Source organism: Corvus cornix, chromosome 1A (genome assembly GCF_000738735.6).
Source record: "Corvus cornix cornix isolate S_Up_H32 chromosome 1A, ASM73873v5, whole genome shotgun sequence".
In the NCBI taxonomy this organism is placed as follows: domain Eukaryota; kingdom Metazoa; phylum Chordata; class Aves; order Passeriformes; family Corvidae; genus Corvus; species Corvus cornix.
This window is the reverse complement of record NC_047057.1, coordinates 61,599,642-61,619,727: the sequence shown is the minus strand read 5'-3', so window position 1 is coordinate 61,619,727 and position 20,086 is coordinate 61,599,642. Positions and strand designations below refer to the sequence as shown.

The following is a 20,086-nucleotide window of genomic DNA, read 5'->3' as shown; positions in this document are numbered from 1 at the left end:
TTGAAAATTAAGTACACTGTCGTATTACTTTTGCTGTTTCCACTTTTCCCTCATTTAGCTGCATCTATCCCATTGAAACCCTTCATGTCCTCTGATTCATGTCCACAGAGGGACTCACTGGGTTTGTTACCTTTATTTTTCCAGGTATTGCCTCCAGGACTGATGTAAGGAAAAAACAGTCAACAGTCACTCCTCCTACCCTGAAGTCATGTCCACAAAGGGCCCCCCTACGAGATAAAGAAAGGCTGCCCCTGAACTGTGGCTCCGAGATCTGTGCACTGTCCATCAGCTGATTCACCGGCTGCTTGAAAAACTCCCTTGAAAAATTTTATTTGCACTGGTGAAAAGATTTTCATGTGACATAAAAAAATGCTAAAATAAAACTACACAGTTTAGGGATGGAAAGTAAACGGCGATCAAAACGTAAAAATATTTGGGAGGAAAATAACCAAGTCCTGAAATGAACTCATCATACATTTTTTTTATTTTCTTCTCCCTTCTGTTTTATTTGATCAACGTGGTGAAATCTGAACACTTTTTTGATGTTGACATCGACATTTTATTGTCATTCTTGTTGAAGGTACAAGATGGTTAACCTCTGTCCGTAATCTTTAATCTACCCCATCCCCACTACATCAGGCAAGGTGTCTTGAACTTTTACCAAAATCTACTCATATTAGGGACAAAGTGTTGAGGGACAAAACTCAGAACAGCAATACAGTATAGAAAACTTCCAAGTAGAAATGTTTTGCTTTTCTACCAAAGAACCAGAAGAAAGGCTGTCCCACTAAGCCAAAATAATCCTTTCATTGCTATATATTATGAGTGTCCACAGACCAGGTGAAATCCAGCAACAAATGATGCTGAACACTGTACATCCCTACAGTAAAACAGCCTCTGCCCCAGATTACATTCTGCAGAAACTCAACAAAGGATATGGGAGGAAAACAATGTAGCACAGGAATGATCGGTGCAATGGCAGCACACTGTGTTCCTTCCATTTTCTTTTACGGAGAAGGAAAAAATAACGCAAGATTAGCATCACAAAAGACAAAAGTGGAAAGAAGATGGGATATGATAAGAGTCAGTGAGAGGAGGGAAAAGGTGATAAGGAATAAAGTGGCGTGCAGGGTGCTGGAGTTACACAGCACGTTAAGTGAAGTGATGCGATTCCGAGAGCAGGCAAAAAAGGAGGCTTGTGCAAAACAGCCAATTAGGAAAGTATGTAAAAAACAATCAAAAATATCAGTCACCATCAGCCTTCTTCATATGCTACTTGTGCAGCTGCTCTGATGGCTTCAATCTTTGGTTCAATGACAAGACCCTCGATGTCATAAGGGAAGCTGGGCTGACTGCATGGCAGAGGAATTCAATTTAAAAGGTGAAGAGGACACGCCACATAAAAAGTGAGCTTGTAAAGAAAAGTGATATACACTAAATAACTAAATACAACAATCTTGGTTTTAGCAGAAATGTACAAATTACACATGTAACAAGTGAGGGCTAATACTTGCAGTTGAAATGTGTATCTGCATTACACCTCTCAGTCTGAGTAAAGATGAATCCTTACTACACTAATATTAGTCTGACACAGCATACAGCATATTTAAATGATATTGTGAACTCAATCTTTACTCCCACAGTAAATCATAGCATTTTAAATAGTGACTGAATGGAAGATGCTAAGATGCTAAGCATTTTCTGTTTAGCTTACTGTAATGACTCCCAAATCAGTTATGACTGCAAGTTACCACATGTATACCATGATGGCTAATTGTTAATCCTAATACAATTTCCACTGCCTTGTCAAATCACGGCAAAACTGTCACACTTGTTGACAGTTTCAACAACGAGGTCAAGCAGTGAGCAGTCTCCAGGAATGAACTGCTTTACCTCCAGAGGTGTTACTGCAGAAGCAGGGGACCAGCCAGTACTGTAACAGCTCTGCCACTTTTTGCAATAGATCTTATCAGGGACTGTCACTCTGCAACCTTGCCCGAGCATCACATTCTCATGCTATTTTATTTGTAATAACACAGACTGAAAAGATGATTTTCTAAGAGGAAGTTAAAGGATAACTATCCAAAGACCTTAAAGAACTCTCTTACATTACCAACTTTGCTTATATTTTGAAACATAACCTAGAATATCCAGGATTTAAAATGAAGCATTTCTTTAAAGTTAGAAATAACAATTAGAGACCACTTTGCTTCCAGTGCTACACTGAGTCTTATTTTGAAAGTTCATACTGTACATTGCAGTATTCTAATATTCCTTCATGTAACTGAACATGTGGAAAGGCTCTTCCTTCAGTTTACCTTGCACATCCCCTCTGAATTCTTCAAAACAAGATTCAGCAAGAATCAAATGGACTGCACTGAATTATTTTTATTATGTTTATTAACCAGCTGAGATGAAAACTGTTCTCATGGATGAAAAACATTAAAATTCTCAATTATGAATGCACTTTCTAATTACTATTTGATATTGTTTCCATATGTCTGAAAAAAAGAAACTGACTGGGTAATTGACTAAGCAGTTACCTGGTTTCAGGGGATTTGAGTCTCCTTCCTTGTAATTTAGTGGCAGAACTCTAGCTGACTTAAAAACCAATGATCTCTTTATACACTTTCACACGTTCTACTAAATAGAAAAGTCCACTTCTGTGTAACTCTTCAGGTCAGGAGGACTGCACCTGAGGCAGCAGATCTGAACATGTTTTGTTCCGAGAAGGACATTAGTCTAGAGGTTTTTTTCTGATTTCATATAGTACATTCAATTGAACAAATAGGATCACAAACAACACTCTATTCTATGAACCATTAACTGAAGAAGCAGAAATGTCAATGTCAGAATCATCTATGAACGTATGCCAAATCAGAACTCCAGTCTGCTTTACGTTCCTGCTGACAGTTCCCATAATGAGCATGCAGTATTAAATAAAAACCATGACCTGTTTAAACAAAGATCAGAGCACCAGCTTTATCTTTGCATTCTCTAATGTTTGTTGTTTGGCATCACAAACTAACACCAAAGCAAGTCTCTTACTAATAGCTGCCTGGAAGGTTTTCATACGGGGTGTGAGGGGATGGCTCTTGTCCACCAAGAACACTCATGTATCTTTAAAACGGGCATTTTACTTCACTCGAACATATACAGGTATTCTCTGCAGTTACTCTTCTTTGAATTACACCACAGGAGAGCAGGAAGAGAAGAAAGGAGATAGAGGGGATAATGTACAAGCAAGAAATGTTAAAGATTGTTGTGTCTCGGATAGCTTGACACAATGAAACAAACCACAAGAGCCAAGCTAACTGTTTAAACATACCATTGAAATTTCATGGGTAGTAACTAATATTAATCAGTTCACATATGTACCATACATGGGATAACTATTACATTTAACAGTTTCAAAGAAATCCACATACAAATAGAAATCAGTCGTCGTCCCCCCCCCCCCCCCCCATTTTTGTAGTACACTACCAGATAATTTACAGTGTCTGGCATCACAAAACTGTTTACTGTTTATTACGAATAGGTGCAACACAGATTGCCATTTTACAATGACTCCCTAACTGGTCTTCTCAAAAGATGCGTGATTTTTTGGAAGTCAAATTTCAGATATACACTTTTAAAATGCAGCCTTGTGTTTTAAATATCTACCTTAAAAAAACTGAGACTTCACTTCATCACGAGCCAATCACAAAGTTTAATAATCATGCTTAGTTATCAGCTTATCCAAAATATCCGAAGCTCCTTTACACTACTCTAAATAAACCAAAAAAATTCATTTAACTGAAGTTGAAATGGCTATCAATACCATACATTATCTGCAGATCTCTTAATGATAATATTGTCAAGGTACAGACTGCGCAAGCAGGAATCTTCAACTACTGATTGATCTTCCGCCAAAGAGAATAGAACGTTTAAAATCGGCCCAGTCTCTTCACGTTTCCCATCCGTACCCTCTGTGTTACCCACGGACAAGTATACCCATTTATTATTTATTGTTATTTAGTATTCCACACTACCCATCTGAAATTTCGAGATTTAAAACGTTGGCCCTAAGACAGCAATGAAAAGAACTGAAATCTCTACCTAAACGTCTCCAATCTTTTTTTTTTTTGTCTGCTCTACTGCTTTGAGCGTGCTGGATACCAAATAACAGCGCAATAAATTACATGCAAATCGGCATGAATCCTACCAAACTTATCGAGCGGTTTCCTCCCGGAACAAAACTTTGGAGGTCACTCAATCCTCTCCTACGACAAAGGGAAGTTCTTCCTCTTCCATCACCCCTTCCCCCGGCTATGCGAGGGGAAACTATCGGGGAAGGCGCGCACGGCTTTTCCACGGGGGCTTCCTTCGCGGTGTTGGCTGGTGACACTGAGCACGGCGGGGGGGGGGATGCAAGGGACAAGCGGCCGGGGCGCCCGGGGGTCCCAGCCCGGCCTCCGCGGCAACTCTGCGAACAAAGTAACTTCGCGGCTGGGCGGCGGCGGGGCACGGCGGGGCAGCGGCCGCCCTGCCCTCGCCAGCAAGAGCTCACACGGCCAGGGAGAGCAGCCCCCGAGGGGCAGGCAGGGTCCCCGGAGCGCGGTGCCAGCCCTTACCTTGCTCCGCACTCCGCTCCGCACGCCCGGCGGCAGCAGCGCCGCGGGGCCGGGGCACGGGATGCTGCGAGGCTCCCAGCGCCTCTCCCTCCGCCTCTCTCCCGATCCTCAGAAAAGCCCTTCCCCCCCCTCGGCCCCCCCGCCCGCCTCACTCTCTCTAGCTTTGGGGCATTGATATTATATATATATTTATATTTTCATTTTTTTTAAGAAGCCAAGGGGAAGCTTGGTTGGGAGAAGCAAAGCCCTGACGCGCTTGGGGGTGGGTAGGTGGGGGGTGCGCCTGGGGGGGTTTCAGACCCTCGCACGGCAACACAGGCGGACCCATCCCCCCCGTCTCCTCGGTCCCCAGCCGGGGGAGGCGGTCGAACCTCACCGCCTTCCACCGATCCCGCACCGGGAACGGGCCCTGCGCGCGATCCTCCCGCCCGGGGCAGCCTCCCGGAACCCAGCCCCGACCCCATCCTTTCGGGGCAGCGGGGCGGGGGCTCCCCCCCAAATACATACCCTGCCCGCCGGGGCTGCTTTGAGGACGCAGGATTTTGTGCGAGCGATCGTCTCCTTCTCCGGGAGCTCAGCCTCCCCTCCCCCCCGCCTCCCCTCCCCCGCCTCCCCCACCTCCTTTGGGGGGCCAGGAATCCCCCACTGCCGGCCCTGCCTCCTCCCCGCCCGGCCGGAGCGGTGATGCGCCGGGGCCGCGGCGCTGCATGGCCCCGGTGCTCCGTGCCCGCGGCCGGGCTGCGCTGCGGCGGAGCGCGGGCTGTCCCCTCCCGCCGCGGGCGCGGGTCAGCGGGGGCGGCGCGGGGCCGCCTCCGGCGGGAGGGGAGGCTGCGTCCTCCGGCCCCGCCGAGGGGCTGCGTGGCCCGGGGGACAGCTGAGGCAGCATCCTTGGGTAGCCTGTGTGTGCACTCGGGAGGCAGGAACTCCGCGCCGGCTTTTCGCGGGGGGGTCCCGGTCGTCCCCCATCCTTCCCGCAGCGGTCAGGGGGAAGTTTCGCTGCGGGACTCCGGGGGGTTTCTCCGGCCATCTCCCCGGGGCTAAGGGAGCAGCCGCCCGTCCCTTCGGCAGCGCAGGTGGTGGTGAGCGAGAAGGGCACGGGGGCGTCGTGGGGGACTCCGGAGGTCCGGTCCTGGCGGGGCACAAGGGGACACGGAGGTGGCCAAGGGAAGGTCCCTTCCCTGACAGCGCCTGGTGTATTTCTCAGAGGCACCGAGCACGCACAGCTTCCCTCTGCTTCAAAATCAGGCCATCGTCGAATCATAAATATATAATATTACACTCCTATGATATTATGAGTAGAGAGCAGGAGAGTTAAATGCATGCATTGAAGAGAGGCAAATTACATGTAAAGGGCTTTACTGCACAACTGCAGAGCGATTCTCAAATGAAAAATATTCAAATCCTTACAAGAATAAATTTAGTTCCTGTTCACATGTTCCTGTATCGCCCGCTAGGCAAGAAAGCGTGCTGGATATCCAGCAACAGTTAGTGGAATTACATCTGGGTTTAGTACACATGGTGACTTACTGCTGGTCAAACAGCCGTCTGAAAATCCCGAGCTGGAAAATACCCGTTCTGGACAAGAAAATTGTACCTTGCACATTTCTTCTATGTCAGGATGAAACAGACAGACCTGGGAAATGCTCTGGAGGAAATAAAGGAAACCATCTACCCCCACACACGGTTCTGTATGACTGAGCAGAAGCCAAACTCGCACATGGGCTCTGCCCGGGGCGGGGGGACCCCTCGGCTGCCCCCCGAGAAGTTCCCGTGTTCTGGGCATAGGCTCAGAACCCCAAAACTGGACCTGAAAACCTTCCCCCACAGCTTCCATTGCTGGCAAAACATATGTATTTATCTTGAAAGTTTGCATTTTGACATGTCAGCGGTTTTGCAACAATATAAATGTGCTTGAAAAATTTTTGATCGGCCTAATGGTTAGGACCTATTAGAAGCTGAAGAACATATTCACAATCAATTCACTTATTCAGATGCATGAATACAAGCTTAGAAAAGTAATTACAGGCACCTTTTTTTGGAAATCTTGAGGCTGTGTGGTTTCCCCATGGGAAATATGAGTAATAAATTCCTACAGAAAAAAAAAAAAAGAAGCAAATGTGCTAAGCATTGTTCTTATTTATTTTTGTCTTTAATATTAAAAATTGTTGATTAAATGTTCCAGGTGCAGCAAGGATGGCTGGATGCAAATCCTTAAGTTTAACTATTCTTTAAAAGAACAAGCAGAAAGATTTGATTTTGGTACCTTAGATCTTCTTTTCACTTTTTAAATTTTAGTTATCTTTTGTAAGAGAAATGGATTTTTCTTTTTTGGTGAGCATGTAAACATAAGTCACATAAATCAGTATTAGCAGATCTGGCTATTTTGATTTTTCAGCTGAAGGTTAGCATTGTATCTATAGAGTTAACATCATATCTATACACATTAAATACATCTGGCTTTGGTTTAAAATATTTTATTCAAAAAAATTAATTTCTCACCCTCTATTGTTACAAAAGGGTGAATAGTACTTGACATTTTTAGTTTATGATTTGCATCAGGTTCTTGTTGTATGAAAACTGACATTCAATTAAAATTCACTTGAGGTCATTTAAAATTGTTCATTAAAACTATCTTAAATATGCTTGATGTGTTTCAAAAGTATCTTTGCATTTTAAAATATTTTATGAAATGACTGAAATAATGAGATGGGAATTAAATTGGAAGCTTCTGGTAGCCATGGCTTTGACAATCTTAGAGAAAGTAGATCTTACCCTCTCACACTTGAGTTTAGCTGTAGATTGACAGAGGAAAATAGTCAATCTTACTTTTTCTTCTCTAATGTTGATTTTTCAGCTTTAATAGTTCCTAACTGAACTGCTCAAATGGATTGAAACAAAAAAGATATTCACCATGCCTGCAGAAGAAACTGCAGCTCTCAAAAATTGCTTTCCTGCATCAGTTGCATCCTGTTCCATCTGCTTAGCCAGGACCTTCAGTCAGGCCGGTGGCGTCACCTTCCAAAGCTCAGAAGCAGCAAACATCTCTTTGATTGATTGTCTTGACTCCTGCCAGTGCACCACAGCAAGGGGAAAGCTCAAGTTAGCTGCAGTATCGAGTGTCAATTTAAGAGGTGGAGACAAAATTTCAACAAAATGTTACTTGATTTTTTTTTAAATAATTAGTCTTTGGGGAAGATATTATTGAATAATGTTGTCCAGCAAGGACAGTATTTGTAGGGATTCTGATCAAATTAATAGCATAATGAAACAAGGGACCCCTAAATAGTTACCCTTGATGGTACAAAGAGATTGTTACTTTGAGGTGGAAGGGCTTATATATCTCATTTTTGAATGATTAGTTTTGAAGACAGAAAATGCTCTATTTGAGCACTTAGGTAGCAACAGACAAAAATTTATTTCAGCTGGTAGGAGAGAGAATGATCCCCTTATCTAAAGTGAAAGGCAGTTGGGCAAATGAAGTTCAGACAATCACTGGGGAAGGGAGAAATGGATAATAAATATAATCCTGTATAACAGTGCATCATTTCAGATGAATTTTTGTACTTGACTTGGCTTCTTGGTGGTTGGCAATTATTTATGCATAGTTTAAATTAAACCTGTGCTTCAAAACCATCCGTTAAACGAACAAATCCAGCCTACTTTAGGACTTTTTGGTGTTTCTTGGGCCGTTTGATTTTTACAGACAAGAGTTAGTGCAGAATTCTGTCAGCACAGTGTCACAGCTGAAGAGGAGCAGTAGACCACTGCTGAGTGACAGCCTATAGCTCTGAAATGTGCCATCCATCCTCTCTTAGGTTCTCCATTCCCCATCCCCTGTGCTTCTGTGACATGTCAGACTTCCTGCACATGCCCTGCCGAGCTCGTCTGTGCCTGTGCACTCCAGTCTGCACTTCGCAAGCCGGTCTGACTCACGCTCCAACAGTGCTTTCCTGAGGGATCAGATGGAATGCACGTGTGCAAGGAACAGCTGATCTACACAATCTGGGTGGTCTTTGCCAGGACATGAGGATATGTGGTGTACCTGAGCTCTGAGGCATGTCTTTATGTCCATGAAACCTGGACAAATACAGAGAAATATGAGGTTGTGCCTGGGCATGGTTATCACATGGAGAGAATGATATTTTGTCCAGGATGGAAAGACCTGTTCCTCAGGCAGTGGAACTTCACACTGCTAACATATACACACACACAAAAAAAATTAAAAGTTTACAGGTTTCTTTGCTAAATTTTACATCTTTACCACAGAAAATTTGAAAATAGGTCTGATGAGTGACTAATATCCCATCGTCATTTCTTTAGTGGGAAGGAGGTCTCTAACCTGTGTGATATTTTTAATGTAATAAATACACAGCTAGTTCTTAACACTAAACTTACCAATCAAATCAGCCTCGTGTAGTTTTCCAGTAAACCTTAGTGATCCCCTTTCAGCTGTGGTTAGGTGTTCCCTGCAACTCCTCATAAAATACGGGGCCGTGGTACTCTGCCTGTGGGGAAAAAGCCTGGAGCCACATAGTGATGTATCTGTTCAGCAGTGTGAAAGAGAAATTCCCTATTCACAGCCCCGCACAGTCAACATTGCCTGCTGGTAAACTTTAAATTGCCTGGGTTGCTTAATGTCGTGATTAAAAGCCATTTGTTTCTTTCTTGTCTTATGCTGTGTTTGGCAAAATAGAAGGGACAAAAGTCTCACAATTGCTTGCATGCCCAGCAAACAATTGTACATTGTCCAAGTGTATGGGTTTTTCTTGTTCTTAAAAATATGGTCTAATAATACTATAGATACCTTAGGACCTTTTCATTTGCCCACTGTGAACAAAATGAAAAGCTGAAGTCTTGAATACCAAAACACAATTCTGTGACTTGTGAAACTGAGTAGGTATATCCAGCAGCTACAGAAAAACGACAGGACAAAACCTCAAAAAAGCCATCGTTGTTTCTTCCCAAAGCTGCCAAAAAATAGCTTCAGAATGATATTCAGCTTTTAATTAAGACAAATGAGAAATGTCACAAATTATGCGTTTTACAGATCACAGCAAATCCAGGTAGAATGTAGAATTTCTCCTTAAACACTGATGTAATTCTAAGTTTCATTTAACATGAATTTTTCTTGAAGTCTACTATGTGTCAGAGGCTGAGATACTACAAATAACTCTAGAACCTGAATAGCAGTTGCTTATTTTCCTAAGAGCAAGATGAAATATCTGCCCCCTCCTGTATTAAAAATAGAAAATTAAGTAGAGAGAATAAAAAAGAAAACAAAGTATTTGTATTTTGAAATCTGTAAAATTATATATTTGGAACAGCTCTAAGACATGAGCTGCCTTTCAGTGTTATAAATTAATAAATATTACTGAGAGGCCATTTATAGCAATAAAAGGCTTTTTGTTTAGTTGGTTGGTTTTTATCAGTGATATGTATTCTTCAGCTCAGGGGAAAAAGTCCATTTCAACAATTAAGTGGACATATTTGTGCTCCTATTTTAGGAACATATTCCTTTTATAGGCATTAAACACAGTTTACTACTGGAAAACTTTCATTTATTATATCTGTTTCATGTAGCGTCTTTCATGTAAACATTATGGAAAGGATTTAGTGTTGGATTTAGAAGTTGGGGTTTGGGGTTTTTGCCCTTTGTTCTCATTTTGTATTTTATTTCTTTGGAGAACTCTTTTTTTTTCCCCCCTTTCAGGAAATTTCACATAATCTTTTCCATTCGTCATCAGCCAGGTTGCTGATTACCAGAGTAACTGCCAAGCTTTCAACTCCTTGTCATCAATGGGCTGTGAATGACAGACAGCATTAATGTTGGCAAGCTCCCACTCTCCTTTTTGCCTTTCCCAAATGTAATTAAACTGCACTAATACAGCAAAAGAAAAGCTGCAGCTTTATTTTACTCACCCTAATAACATAACAATTAAATCAGAGAAGCACACAATTCAGTCAAATAAACCCATCATGACAAGGAAATTCAGAGGTAAAGGAAGTGTATATCTACCATTTAGAGAGAAACATGAGTAGAGTCTTCCTTTCCTTTCCTGGCACTCCAGCAACTGCACTTCATTGACCTTCGGTGAGACGATGAGTCCAGCGTCTGAGGAACCACTCTCTTACAGCCTGGGGAAAGGCCTCCAGTGTTTCCTATTCTGTTGCACCTTTGGTTTAAGCATAAAGGGAATAATTAGCTTCTCCTACAAATGATCTGCTCTCTCCCTGGTAGGTGATGGCTGGATAAAGAACAGAAAGGATGAGGGTCACAAGGTACCTGTGACCTGCACGCCTTGTCCACCAGAAGGACATGGCATTCTCCTGAGCTTTGAGGAAGTCTTGAGCCTTTGTTTTAAAGATGTAGTGGCTAGACAACAGCCAGGAGTCAGGAAGAGGGAAAAACCAGAGTCCTCACCTCACTTGCAGAGCACTGTGCAAATCTATAGAATGCACAGATACCACTGAAACAGATAAATTATCAGGAGATTTATATATATATATATGTTTCCCTGGACCAAGGCCTGTGAAGGAGTTACTGGCTCATAGAAAAGCAATGGAATTTCCCCATAAACCTCTCATTTCTCACAGCAGTGTTCTAGGATGGGAAGCAAGCACTCCTAAGGAGGCTGAGAACTGCCTGCCATGAGCTCTGTTAGCACAGCTCTGAGGCTGGCAGGAGAGCCTGTCTCATCCTTCAAGCCATCCTTAAAAGTAACACAGTTGGCTTACAAGACAAAGCAAATTTACAGCAATGCAAAGGAATAGTTTGACTAAATGCTGACAGAAGAAAATAAAGACTGTTACACAACTAGCCAGAAACAAGGGGCACCATACTCAAAAGGGAAAAGCCAGGACCCTCTTCAGCCTATATTTGGCCAAAGTAGACACAGCTTCCAACATGACAATCCTTAGGCCAGCCTGGCTAAACAGAGTAAGTGAGTCTGTCTGCTTGTGCAATTTGGGTGACTAATGGTGACTGTTAGCTGACAGGTGGTACCTTATAAATCTAGCCTGTGCCAAAGTCTCTGAGGAACTGTTCAGTACATACTGTAAGTAAATATGTAAGTCCTGTAGAGTAAGTAATTTACAACTCTGAACAAATTGTCCTACAATGCCAAAAGCAGTTCAGTATGATGATAATTTTCCAGAGGAGGAAAACTTTGGCTGAAATCATCTTTTAGACAAAGTTTAAAGCAGGATGTTATGCATTACATTTTTTGTAGATCTGGAGCTGGGGTGATTTTTTACATGTTTGCTAATGTGGCTAAAGTGTAGTGAACAGCAACAAGGAAAAAAAAGGAGCCATGTAAAACAGAAAAATGCAAGCCCACTGGAGAAAAAGCATAGTTGTATAAGGGGAAACACTAGAGAGATGGAATTGGAGGTTTCTGTTAGACTTGTTCTGATATGGTACTGTTGCTTTAAACAGGCAGTTGCAAAATGGCCCAAAAGACCTTTTGGTTGAGTGTCATGATTTTCTTCTTGATTCAGAAAAGATCAAGGCTGCAGTGTTCCAAGCCAGCTCCAGGCCCTCAGAGGGAGAAACAGCACATCAAACACCTACCTCATCTGTTTTTACCATCAAACAAAGAATGAAGAGACCACAAAGGACATGGAAAAAACATATCAGAAGGGCACAACTGAGCCTTCAGCTGTTCTTGTGTGTCAACCATAATTCTTGTTAGAAAAAAACCATGGCAGATTTGGTTTCTGCGTAGAAACTACCTTGAATGCTTTAAAAGTCTTGCTCTGAGTTTCCATGAATAGATGATTCCCAAGGCTCTGTAAAAATTTAATCTGATTTTCAGACTGAATATTAAGTGAAGATTGGCAATAGAAATTGGCCCTAAAAATGAGAGAAAATGCTTGGGAATTTTGCAGCATTTCCATGTAGTGGCCTTTGATTGTCATAGTGGGCAGCTACATTTGAGGCACTGCTAAAGGAGGCTTTGGTCCAGGATTACTCCTGGCTTACTCACTGCACCTAAATAACACCCTGGGCACATGTTAGTATCTTTGAACAAAATTAGATATATTTACAAATAGGTTGGGATCAGCCCAAAGCTGCTGTCCTGAAACTGCACCCAAAGCAATGGGGATTGTATTAAAAGAATGAATTTAGGTCTGGCACATATAAAAGTGGGGAGGGAAATTCTACTCCTAAGATCTTTGGACACCAGAGAGCTCCCCAGAGACTTCCAGATGTGCAGTTTTGAGGGACTTTAATCCTACCAGAAAAGGTTTATTCCCCTATTTTGCAATATTACATAACATCTGCAAAAAAGGGGAAGGAAAATGCTGTTATTTCAATGGTCATTGTGTGATTTACTATTCAGAGATGAAATGGTTCTTTTGACTTTTTCTCTGTTAACTGACCAGGGCTACAAACCTCATTTTCAATTAGACACTGATGCTACTGTTTATGGACTGGATATTGATATAGGAATTAAAATTACTTAAGAGGATGACAGTTTATTAAGAGTCAAAGGCTAAACTCTCACTAGTAAAATTACCTTGTGTTCTGCAAGTGGTTAAAACTGTAGAGTATATTCACAGCTACTTGTAGGAAAGAGGCTTTTGATGGGAATGGACCAGCAGTGGCTCTTCAGGTTCCAAACCAGAGGGGCAACTAAGCTCTGCCACAGACTGGAATAACTGGTGCTATGGATTTGTAGTAGCCCAAACGCATGGATTCGGGCTTAACGTTGACTGCTATTGATGTCTTGTCCAAGTAACTTCATTGTGGGATTGATTGCAAATGCCAGTCTGAACAAGCAAGGAGCAAAAAACTGATTGTTCGGGGGAATGAGCACGTTTGGGGAGAGGTGATTTTTTCCTCCTCTCCTGTATTTTTTCAGAAGTGCAAATCTAGTGGAACAGTTGCTCCAGGGATTCCCAAGAAACTGAATTATTCCCACAGAGAGAATCTGCTACCAGAGTACTGTGCTATTTGCAACAGCCTTCCTGGAATATAATCTGTCCCAGTGTGAGTGAAAACTCCTGAGGTTTTTTCACCTGAGTGAAAACTCCATTCACAGTGGAACAGCTTGGAGTTTACCATCAAGTTCTGTATAAAAGATGGGAAGAAAGCAGTAGATTGTAAGCTTTATTAGCTGGCTCTAGATCTACTGTAAAAGAAGGATGTAGTGTAATGTCATCATTTAAAAACTGCTGGCTATTTGAGCTGTTGTAAAGTGCTATGATTTCCTTTGTATGAGCTACAAATGGATGCAGAAGTTGCTAGGAACTGTTGAGACATAGGAAAAGCCTCTCTTGAGCAGGATTTTGCTAAGCAGATCTTTCTGATATTTTTAATAAGGACTAGCATTTATTATTTGCTTGGGAATTTTGCAGTTCCCAAAATTACATAAAGATCACCTGGGAAGGCATTATCAGGGCCCTGATTACACTGTCTTAATGTCCCTGACCAGCCCCACCTGAGCTCTCTACCCACATTCCTTGAGAGCCCAGGAGCTCCCTTTAAGCTCAGGCCCAGCCTTTCCTTTTCTTTCTGAGCTTTGTTGGAGAGGCTGGGGGTCAGAGCTATGCTGTGCAGCCAGATTTGAACCCATGTTCTGATTTCCCAGCTTGACCTGAACCTGCCTCATCATCACAGTCTTGCCTTAAGATCTGAGTTCTTTGTTGGACCTGGCTACCATCTCTGGATTTGTACCTCCAGATATCCTGGAGTACTGTGGGCTGGAGCCTGGCCAGTGAGGCACCTGCCTTGGTGGCCCCAGCATTCCCCTTGGCTCACCTTCCTCTAGGGAATAGCCCTGCCCAGGTTGCTTCCTCACAGGTACAAAGTGGAGCACACTGTAGCAAAGAGGATTACCTAGATTTGAAACTTTGGGGTGGGTAATTCCCAGGTCAGGGAAGAAGTTTTGAATCAAAATGTTTGTGTAGATTGTGAGACTATAGAAAATCTATTAAATACCTACCATCTTCGTGCAACAATTTCTGATAAGATAGTGGAGGAATTCAGAGTGGATGCTGGAAGTTCTGCTGGCTTTCTTATCAACAAGAGGCAGAAATTAGCATTTTGTTTTCCTTTTGAACATGTGGGAGTTTAGGCTAGTGCTTCTCACTCTTGCTTGGAGGCTGAAGACTTTGGGAAATCTTCTACATGGAGTTCTTGTGGAGCAACAATTATTTAGGTCATTCCAAAGGGAGAAAATCCAAAGTGTCCTATGCTTGCCTATTTAAAGACAACCTGTGATAAGCAGGACTATCTACTAGTGATGTTCCTAGTGTGTGAGCCAGGAGTACTTCCCTGCCCTTGGGTGTGGGTGCTGTGCCGAGACAACACCCAGAGCACATGAGCCCTTCATTTTCATGGAGAGATTCAAAGGAAGCTTGGAGTTTCTCAGCTGGGGAGATCAGGACTGCAGGGGTGTGCCAGAGATTACTCTTTTTCAGTAGCAAGTGTCATTCCTCAGACAAAGGGGATTTGTTAAAAGCATCTTAAGCCATGTTTGGTTTCACTGGATCTAAGATAGTTCCTAAGTTTCTGGCAAACTTTGGAGATGATTATGTCCTCCCCACAGAACACATCACAGATGGAACTACTTGGAACTGGAAGTTTGAGTCCCTATCACTGCTTTGTGAAGTCAATGCTCATTTTATCTGTGATAATCACTGAGCAGCTGAATGGTTTGGGGAACTTCCAGTTCAGAAGAATTCCTGAAAATATCTCACTTAGATTTGATTTGGACTGGAATCAAGTCTGAAAAGCCCCCTCAAATTTCCATTGAACTGTGAATCTTGCTTTTGAGCCAAATCTGATTGGAAAACTTAAACTGGCTAAACGTTGGATAGGGCCCTACATAGATCTGATGCAAATGCAAGCAGTGTCATTGAAGATAATTTGGGGTTCAGCCCTGGAAATAAATTGTCATGTCCAACTGAGAGCATTTCCAGGGATAAGATTGTTTCCCTCTCCTTTTCTCCTCCTCAAATTTGAGAGAATATTTGTCAACTTCAAAATAGCAAAGGCCATTTCAATAGGAAGCCCTCGCCACGCCCCCCCCCCCCCCCCCCTTAGGCTACAATGTGTGGGGTGCCTCAGCCAGAAATTTCTACTCATACACCTGACACTGCTCAGGAGTCTCTTGTATCTCTGCAAGCAGCCTGAAAGAAATCTGAGCAGTGAGTGGGAAACTCCAAAGACAGGGGCACTGAGCTACAATTTGGAGTAGCATATGAAAACACCCTAATAGATAGGATACAGCTGCTTAAAATTATGCAATTTGTATTGAGTCCTCTAGAAAGACTCTTCTACTTTTATTTCCTTTTGAAGGTGACATATAGGTTTAAACCTGCTATCCTAAGCTGCAGTGATAATTGAGGTTAACAGATACAGCTGTGAATTGCCTTGAATGGATCCCAGTGCCTCCCTTATAATTCTAGTAAGCCATAGGAAGCTGTAAAGCTTCTTCATGAAACGCTGCAGTAAAAGTGATGGAGATTTCAATCCAAACAAAGTTATTTGTCCAGAATCAAAGATAGAAAGAGTCTTCTTTGAGTCCTCTTCTGCTCAGGCCAACAGGGTGGCATCAGAAAAACAGCTGACCAACTGGTTTCTCCTCCAACTGGAACAACCTGCAGTGGCCAAAGTTGTGAGCCAGCAGGCAAGAGGTGTTATAACACACATGTTACTTGCTAGGATAGTTATGACACTTTAGGAACTAGTTTCTCACTTTCATCCACTGCATGGATCCAGTCCGTCATCTTGTTTTTTGCAAATGGACAGTAGGGAGAAAAAAAAACTTTGGCACAGGGAGATGTGGATCCTTTCACTCTAAAGTTAAGGAATAGGGACAAGCACAAAGAAAAATTCCACAGTAGGAACTTTTTTGTTCATGGTGCCAAGAAAAGGCATGAAAGATTATACTATTAAGGTTGGAAAATAGGAATCTCATGCCACTGATGTTAGAACCTCGGAAATAATGTGTCAAAGATGTTGGAACATTTAGAATACAATCTTTTACTGTTTCGATGTCATCAACATGTTGTTCTCGCTGTTTTCTGAGACAGGAGAATTTATTGAGTCAATTTGTCTTCAGCATGTTAAATGTACTGTGTGTAGGAGGGCAAGCTAACCTTATTTATACAGTATTACAAGGGAGAATGCTAACTCACTTTTGCACTCTTGAAAACTGTATTTCTTCTGACAGAAAAATACCACACATTCAACACTCAGGTAGGTGTGAGAACACTGTTTCTTAAAAGAATGGCTTCAACGAAGAAGAAGTATACAGTGGGGTAACCCTACCTGTGGTGTTGAAACTACACAGAAAAGTTTATTTGGCTCTTGTTACTTTGCTTAAACTGCTCTCACACCAGGTACTCATCCATCTTCCCTACATAAATTATCTGTCAGAATGAGACCCTAAGATATCTTTTCTTGTTGACCTTGAATTATCGGTCCCCTTTCCACTTCATGCATTGCTGTAATCTTCTCAGCTCCACCTTTTTAAATTAATTTTTGTTGCTCTTCATGATTTTTAGGAAGAATTTTTTCTCTTTTTCTGCTTTGATATTAATTTTGTTACCCCTGTCTTACAGGTGTTGATAGAGCAAATGAAACTCAACCCTTCGCATTTTTCTTATCTTCAACCCTGGCCACTTCAAATCTGCTGTGTGACCCCAAGGGTCTCAGTTCTCCAGCCTGCTCCTTCTGACTGAGCTGGTTTTGTGTCACTGTCTGGTACAACCTGTGCAGTAGAACATCCCTCTCCACTGCTGCACATACTCAAATCCAACTGGAAGCTGAGCTGCTTTGTGTTAATTCCACATCTTACTGCAATATTCAAGACACTCCACTTCTCTAAGAGTTGCTTCCGACTGAGGTGCTCTTCATGCAAGTGATCTTCATAGTACTGAACTTCTGGGGCTGTTCTTTTCACATCCCCTTCCACACTTGGTAGCTGCCAAACACCTTTGGTATTTTCCCTGTTACTTTTCCTATATACCCATTTCCTGTACACACACACAACTGAGATTGTGACTGTATGTATTCCTGTACCTATGTTCCCTGATATTTTCCTGCAATCAGTTTGAGATCAGTGGCTGTTTATTTGAAATTTCACCCTGAAAATCTAATTTAAATATGTGCTCTTTACATTTTTTACTTGTGCCCTTTTCATTTTCCCCTGCACACATTTCCCTTCTCAAAGCAGATCATTCCTCCAGTCTCATCTTTTTCAACCCTTACTTTTTATGTTTTCTAAGCAGCTTTGTATTTCCTACACTTTTAATGGTTGTTGGTCAAACCTCAATATGTACATTTCAGCAGAGCAGTCATCCCATGTAATTAAAATATTTAACAGCCCTTTTACCCCCTAGCGAAGGTAGGTTTGGTAATATTTCTAGATGATTAATTAATCCTTAAAAGCCTTCCTGTCTCTGAGAAGGCTGCCATATGTTTGACTTTCCCCCCCTTCAAGCAGAGGTGACGTAGCTGCTTTTGCTAATCATGTGAAAGGTGGTATCATATGCAGAGAGAGGATAACAAGCAGGCTGAAGCCAAGCTAGTCTAAGGGGTTCACAACTTGAGAGGCATGGTCTGACACCTCACTCCTTTTCCTCCCCACTCTGCCAAATATTTCTTCAAAACACGACTGGCTTCTTCTCTTGCTAAAATAGGGGTCCTTGCCATACTGCGTCTCATGTCATAGATGCTACAATCTGTTCTCCTTTGGCTTTGTAACAGCAACTTCACTTATTCAAGCTAAGCCACTAGAAGCCACAGTCCTTGGATGTCAGTCTCATAGCTCTGTCTCTCTTTCCCTCTCCACTTTAAATTGTTGTATTGGCTTTTCACACTGAGCAGAACGTCATCAGTTGCCTTTCAGCACTCACTGCCTGTCTGGTGACATATCTGTCAGCTTGAACCCAGCAAACACCCTGCTTCTACAAACTGGTATGGACCATCCTCCTTCCCTGCTCTCTAAAACCAAACCCATGTGCCTGGAACATGGTGCTTGATGTTTTGCCTTGCAGCCTCACTTATCAGCTGCACTGCAGTAATCTTCTCATTCTTCTGAATCTTGCCATTAATGACATTAAATGTCCAAAAGAAGCAGTCCACTCCTTAAATATCAAAACTAGGCTGGTGTTTTATAGAGATGTACATCTTGTTGTCCACGGTAGCATCTCAATGAAGAGCAGTCTCTCACTGAAAATTTTGTCATAGTTGGGATACTTGCATGGTCACTGTTGTTCGCATGGATCCTTGACATCTAAAAATATCCTAATCTAAATAACTCTCTTTTCCTCAGCAGAGCTAATTGTAAGGTTTCTGGTCACTTAATTCACTAATGCTTGAAAAATTTGGTTAGTCTGGAACCCTTGGTGTCTGGCAAATTTGTTAAAAGCTGTTAATGACTTTTGGGGGTACTCTGGGAGAGATAGATTTGCATGTGCACACCGAGAACATGACTGCATGAGTGAAAACCCTAGAAAGAAGCTTTTAATGTTTGTGGACACGATATTAATTTGTGTTATTGTTACACATCATGTTTATCTCCCCTCACTGTCATTCCTGATAATGTCGCCTCACCTTCTACTACTTTTATTGGGTGTAATGCATTCTTATACCAGCACTCCCTCAAGTTTCCATGGGTATAAGATGGCAGGTGGCAGGAGATTTCCTTCTCCTGTCTTTTGTAGTTCAGATCATCACCTGCCAAAATAGGCTTAAAAAAAAAGTGTATGTATCCTTTGAACATACACAATTATGTATGTAAACTGCTTTCAAGAAGTTCTACAAGTTTGTGGATTTGAGAGGTATTGTAACTTATCACAAGGCAATTGAAAAAATAGTTCTGTATTAGTGTGTATAGAGAGAGAAGTTGGATACTTCTTTTCTCAGTTTTATTGCTCTTCTTGAAAGAACAAAGAGCTCTGGTGGCAGAGGTCACCTCTGTATCTGCATTTAGGACAGTGGCAAGCATTCAATACAGTCATTGGTGGGCAGGCCAGCTCACAAATAGGGGTGCTTTAATAACATGTCTAAACTCAGAACTTGGGCACTGTGAAGGTCCTCCACGGCTCACAACGTGAATCAATTTGGTAATAATGCTGGGTACTTCATAAAAGAAAGACTAAACAAAAAGAAACAAATAAAACCCCAAACAACCACCAAAAATCTCACTTGAGACCTGAAATTTGGATATTATTCAAACCACAGATGGAGGGAGCAGTACAACTAGTAGCTGTTGAAATAGGTCTGGAAGTTGGAAGAATCTCTGCTTAGTTTCAGTGATGCAAATCCTTTCAAAGGCAAGAGCTCAGTGTGCTGGAGCAGGGAAGATGTGAGTTCATTCCTCTAAAGTGGATAAAATGACAGTGACATAAAAATATCTTTTTGATATCTGATGGTGTTAGGTCTTTAGCTAAAGTGTAATTCCACTAAGAAAGCATGACTTGTAATGGGACACTGCAAAATGAGGTCTGTGCCCACT

The 20,086-nt window shown here is 42.2% G+C and overlaps 1 protein-coding gene and 1 long non-coding RNA gene across 4 annotated transcripts in view; one reads left to right on the top strand and one right to left on the bottom strand.

The window, feature by feature from the left end:
* MPPED1 (metallophosphoesterase domain containing 1) overlaps positions 1–5,195 on the bottom strand; it is a 63,120-nt gene extending 57,925 nt beyond the window's left edge. Inside the window, exon 1 of one of the 3 annotated variants that reach the window (XM_039571291.1) lies at positions 5,121–5,195. The gene's annotated coding sequence lies outside the window, so the exon portion shown is untranslated. Of the gene's footprint in view, positions 1–4,204; positions 4,377–4,613; positions 4,722–5,120 lie in introns of those variants that run through there. The other 2 variants (XM_039571290.1, XM_010410268.3) reach the window with 2 other exon arrangements.
* Positions 5,196–5,406: 211 nt separating this feature from the next.
* On the top strand, positions 5,407–9,585 carry LOC109146153. The gene is made up of 2 exons (XR_002047997.3): positions 5,407–7,744; positions 8,429–9,585. It is a non-coding gene; the product is annotated as an uncharacterized LOC109146153 (long non-coding RNA).
* The last annotated feature ends 10,501 nt before the right edge of the window (positions 9,586–20,086 follow it).